The following is a 6,000-nucleotide window of genomic DNA, read 5'->3' as shown; positions in this document are numbered from 1 at the left end:
CCACAGGGATGCAGTCAGCGAAATCCAGACTGGAAAATTCTGTTGGACAAATGACTAAGTTTCTTCTCAAATAAATTACAAGAAAGAGAGAGGGAGAGAGAAAGAGAGAGAGAGAATCTATAGTTCAACTGAGACCTAAAAAAAACCCCTCAACTGACTGCAATTGTGAGAACTTCATTTAGATCCTGAAGCAAATAAAACCACGAGTAACAAATTATGCGGCAATCAAGAGAATTTGAAGGCTGACTGGATATCTGATGATATTACAGGGCCTGCTGATATTTTTAGCCATCATAATGATAATGCGGTTACTGTGGTTTTATTTTAAATAGAGGTCTCATCTATACTATTTCTTTCCGGAAATATTCATGGATGAACTGATACAATGCCTGGGATTTGCTTCAAAATGTTCCAGGGGAGAGGCAGAGGGCTGGGGCAGAGATGGAACATACCTGGCTGGGAGTTGGGCATTGTTAAAGCTGGGAATGGGGATACAGGTGTTCACTGCAGTCTTTCCTCTATTTGGGTGGATGTTTGAAAATTTTCACAATTAAAAGGGGGGAGCCAGGAGCGCTGGCTCACACCTGTAATCCCAGCACTTTGGGACGCCAAGTTGGGTGGATCATTTGAGGTCAGGGGTTCGAGACCAGCCTGGTCAACGTGGTGAAACCCCGTGTCTACTAAAAATACAAAAATTAGCCGGCCATGGTGGCATATGCCTGTAGTTCCAGCTACTCGGGAGGCTGAGATAGGAGAATCACTTGAGCCCAGGAGGCGGAGGTTGCAGTGAGCTGAGATCCAACCTGGGTGACACAGCAAGACTCTGTCTTTAAAAAAAAAAAAATTAGCTGAGCGTGGTGGCGCATGCGCCTGTAATCCCAGCTACTTGGGAGGCTGAGGTACAAGAATCGCTTGAACCTGGGAGGCAGAGGTTGCGGTGAGCTGAGATTGCGCCATTGCATTCCAACCTGGGCAACAAGAGCGAAACTCCATCTCAAAAAAAAGAAAGAAAAAAAAACACAAGGGGAAAAATGCTCATTCTCATTGGAGGTATACAAGGGACAAACACTGCTTTTTTCTCCTTGTGATATGCTGAAGGCTAAAGAAGCAGAGGAAAAAAATCTCTGCTTTTATTCATTGGTATTGAAAATGTTATCTACAACTAAAAATAATACATTCTCTCTCTCTCTCTCTCTGTCTCTGTCTCTCTCTCTCTTTCTTTTTTTGACACAGGGTCTCACTCTGTCACTCAGGCTGGAGTGCAGCGGTGTGATTTCAGCTCACTGCAGCCTCGAATCCTGGTCTCAAACAATCCTCCCGTCTTAGCCTCCTGAGTAGCTGTGACCACAGGCACTCAACACAACGCCTGACTAACTTTTTTTATGTGTGTAAAGATGGGGTCTTGCCACGTTGCCCAGGCTGGTCTCAAACTCCTGGGCTCAAAGGATCCCCCTGCCTTGGCCTTCCAAAGTGTTGGGATTACAGGCATGAGTCACGGTGCCCAGCCCGACGTTTTCTTTTTAATATAAGGAAAAGTGAAGCCTCTGGTTTGAATCTGAGCTTTGCATGACCTTGTCACTGTGTTTGACCTTGAACAAGTAACTTCCCTCTGGTGCCTCAGTTTCTTTCTCTGTAAAATGGTGTGATGATAATATTCCTTTTTTTTTTTTTTGCTTTTTTTTTTTTTTTAATTTGTTTGTTTGTTTTGAGATGGAGTCTAGTTCTGTCTCCCAGGCTGGAGCGCAGTGGCGTAATCTCAGCTCACTGCAACCTCCGCCTCCTGGGTTCAAGCGATTCTCCTGCCTCAGCCTCCTATGTCTGTAGCTGGGATTAGAGACGTGTGCCACCACACCTGGCTAATTTTTGTATTTTCAGTAGAGACGAGGTTTCACCATATTGGCCAGGCTGTTTTCAAACTCCCGACCTCAAGTGATCTGCCTGCCTCGGCCTCCCAAAGTGCTAGGATTCCAGGCGTGAGCCACCGCGCCTGGCCGATAATGCTCCTTCTTAGAGTCCCTGTGCTGCTTGCATGAAAGATAAATGTGAGTGAAGCATTTAGTGTACTGCCTGGCCCAGAGAAAGTGCCCTGTAAGTGTGAGCTCTCCTTACTCCTCTACCAATTCTTGTGCTCAAAACATCTGGGCAATTCACTCCTGCTGACCTTTATCGAGTAGCTACTGGGGGCTGGGCACTGACTGGACCTGGGAATTCAGTGGCCTCTGCCACCTCCTCTTGCTCTGGGTCACCATGGGCCACTGCCCTAATTGTCCTGGCCATGGGCTGGCCTTCCTGGCCCTCGGGGGAGCTGTTTGCCTTAGAAGTTTGTAGGTCAGCCCTCCCATATGTAGAATAAAACTTGCACTTAGAATTGGTAGCAAGAAGCTAATTGTTCCCAGTTCAGCTCCTCTGCTCTTCAGCAATGCTGGCCTCCCCCTCCTTCCCCTGCCTCCCCCAGGGTCCCAATTAGGAGAGTTTTCCGGCAGCGAGTGCTCCAAGCATTCAGCTGCTGCTCCCTGCCTGCAAAGCTCTGCTCGACCTTGGGTTCACTGCCTTCCTGGGATTGAGAGGGCCAAGGCCGGAGTGAAGCTGGGTCAGTTTCAGTTCTGGACCATCCCTCCTTTGTTTGCTTGCAACACTATCAGAAACTCCTCTTCATTATTTCATCCCAGTCCCTTCTTGTCCAGCCTCCCCCACTTTGGAGGAAGAACCGCTAAGGCAGCGAGTCCTAGAATTAATCTTAGTTGTGGCAAGCACAGTGCAGAGGGGTGCAGGAACCTTCAGGATGTGTCAGTGGTCACCTCGAGGTCACGCGTTCCCTGGGCTGAAGCTCAGGGCCTGCAGTGCTCTCCGCTTCACAGCTGGCCTCCCCTCACATGCTCTGCCTCCCCTCCCACATCTGAAGGGAGTGGACGGCATCCTTCCATCTGCCCCACGTTGCTGGGGGCAGGTCCTACCCCTTTAAAACATAGTGTGGATCCCCCATGCTGTGCTCTGTCTTCAGTCCTCCATGGGGAGGACAGGCACGGGACCCACGTGGAATGACACGAGAGAACTGGGCCTGGGCTCTGAGGTCTGTGTTCCAGGATGGGATGACTGAGAAGTCCTGACTTTAAGCACAGTTGGAAGGAGAGCAAATGTACTACTACTACTATTATTACTGCTATTTTTTTTTTTTTTTGGTCAGAGTCTCGCTGGAGTGTAGTGGCACAATCTCAGCTCACTGCAACGTCCGCCTCCCAGATTCAAGCAATTCCCCTGCCTCGGTCTTTCGAGTAGCTGAGACTACAGGCATGCGCCACCATGCCCAGTTAATTTGTGTGTGTGTGTGTGTGTGTGTGTGTGTGTATATATACACACGTATATGTGTGTGTGTATATATATACACATGTATGTGTGTGTGTATATATGTATATATGTATACATACACGTATATGTATGTATATATGTATATGTGTATATGTATATGTGTATACATACACGTATACGTATATGTATACACATATACATATACACATATATACATATATGTATATGTATATATACATTTATACATATATACACATATGTATAAATGTATATACACATATATGTATGTGTATATACACGTATATACACATATATGTATGTGTATATACACGTATATACACATATATGTATGTGTATATACACGTATATACACATATATGTATGTGTATATACACGTATATACACATATATGTATGTGTATATACACATATATACACATATATGTATGTGTATATACACATATATACACATATATGTATGTGTATATACACATATATACACATATATGTATGTGTATATACACATATATACACATATATGTATGTGTATATACACATATATGTGTATGTGTGTATATATATATTTTTTTTTTTTAGTAGAGATGGGATTTCACCATGTTGGCCTGGCTGGTCTTGAACTCCCAACCTCAGGTAATCCACCTGCCTCAGACTCCCAAAGTGCTAGGATTACAGGCATGTGCCACCACGCCTGGTCTACTGCTATTATTACTATTATTATTTGTTATGGGCTGAGTTGTGTCTGCAAAATCTGTATGTTTAAATTCTAACCCCCAGCACCCTAGAATGTGACTGTATTTGGAGACAGAATTGTTAAAGAGGTAGTTAAATGAGGTCATTAGTGTGGGCCCTAATCCAATGCGACTGAGGTCCCTATAAGAAGAGGACATTTAGGCCAGGCACGGTGGCTCATGCTTGTAAACTCTGGGAGGCCAAGGAGGGCAAATTACTTGAGGTTGGGAGTCTGAGACCAGCCTGGCCAACATGGTGAAACCCCCTCTCTATTAAAAATACAAAAAAATTAGCCAGACATGGTGGCACATGCCTGTAGTCCCAGCTACTCGGGAGGCTGAGGCAAGGAAATTGCTTGAACCTGGGAGGTGGAGGTTGCAGTGAGCCAAGATCTCTTTGGACACAGGCACAAAGTGAAGACAGACACCTAGAAGTCAAGGAGAGAGGCCTCAGAGGAAACCAACCCTGCCCACACCATAATCTCGTACTTCTACCCTCCAGAACTGTGCAAAAATAAATTTCTGTTGTTTAAGCCAGGGTTCCCCAACCCCCATTGACCACCAGGTACCAGTCTGTGGTCTGTTAGGAACCAGGCTGCACAGCAGGAGGTGAGCAGCAGGCAAGAAAGTGAAGCTTCATCTATACTTACAGCTGCTCCCCGGTGCTCACACTACCACCTAAACTCCACCTCCCATCGGTGGCAGCATTTGATTCTCACAGGAGCGTGAACCCTGCTGTGAACTGCGGATGTGAGGGATCTAGGTTGAGTACTCCTTATGAGAATCTAATGCCTGATGATCTGTCACTGTCTCCCATCACCCCCAGATCGGACCGTCTAGTTGCAGGCAAACAAGCTCAGGGCTCCCATGGATTCTATATTGTGGTGAGTTGTGTAGTTATTTCATTATATATTACAATGTGATAGTAACAGAAATAAAGTGCACAATAATGTCATGTGCTTGAATCATCCCGAAACCATCCCTCCCCCCACCCCAATCCATGGAAAAATTGTCTTCCATGAAACTGGTCCCTGGTGCCAAAAAGGTTGGGGACTGTTGCTTTAAGCAATCCAGTCTGTCGTACTTGGTTATAGCAGCCCAAATGCATTTCTACGACTGCTAAAATCACTTTCCAAGTGCTTATCATGTGTTTGTCATTGTGCTGAACAAATTAGAAATATTATCTCACTTAATCCTCACACAACTCCAAGAAGCAGGTATTATTATCACCTTCATTTGCAAATGAGAAAACTGAGTTTATTTTACTTATTCAGCGGTGCGAGCAGTGCATAGAGTAGCTGCTCAATAAATATTGATTGAAGGACAGAAGCTGAGACATGTTAAAGAACATGTGCAGGTTGCCAGCAAGAGGCAAAGCTGGGACTTTAACCACCAAGTGTGTCTGAGTCCTAATCCTGTGCCCTTAACCACATACTACGTGGAGTCGAGTACAGCCTGGGGATATGTTCGAGCATGAAGCCTGCAAGAGCCACGGTAAGAAGTGAATGGTGGATTTTTCTCATGGAGCCATGGCTATACCAGGTGTTTCTTTTTTTTTTTTTTTGTCTCTCTCTCTCTCTTTTTTTTTTTTTTTTTTTTGAGACAGAGTTTCATTCTGTTGCCCAGGGTGTAGTGCAATGGCTGCAATCTCGGCTCACTGCAACCTCCGCCTCCTAGGTTCAAGTGATTCTCCTGCCTCAGCCTCCCGAGTAGCTGGGATTACAGGCGCCTGCAACCACGCCCAGCTAATTTTTGTATTTTTAGTAGAGACGGAGTTTCACCATGTTGGCCAGGCTGGTCTTGAACTCCTGACCTCAGGTGAGTCGCCCACCTTGGCCTCCCAAAGTGCTGGGATTACAGACGTGAGCCACTGTGCCTGATCCCTACACCAGGTGTTTCTGAGCCTGAAATAACCTGGGTTTTGTGTATAACCCAGTCTCACTGGG

At 45.6% G+C, this 6,000-nt stretch overlaps 1 protein-coding gene across 1 annotated transcript in view; it reads right to left on the bottom strand.

Moving 5' to 3' along the window:
• The window catches only part of SDK2 (sidekick cell adhesion molecule 2), a 309,169-nt gene that overhangs the window by 74,921 nt on the left and 228,248 nt on the right, over nt 1–6,000 (bottom strand). The gene's annotated exons all lie outside the window — the stretch shown is intronic.

The sequence above is a fragment of the Nomascus leucogenys genome, chromosome 14 (assembly GCF_006542625.1).
Source record: "Nomascus leucogenys isolate Asia chromosome 14, Asia_NLE_v1, whole genome shotgun sequence".
NCBI classification, from domain to species: domain Eukaryota; kingdom Metazoa; phylum Chordata; class Mammalia; order Primates; family Hylobatidae; genus Nomascus; species Nomascus leucogenys.
Note: the sequence above shows the minus strand (reverse complement) of the source record. Positions and strands in the feature narration are given on the sequence as shown.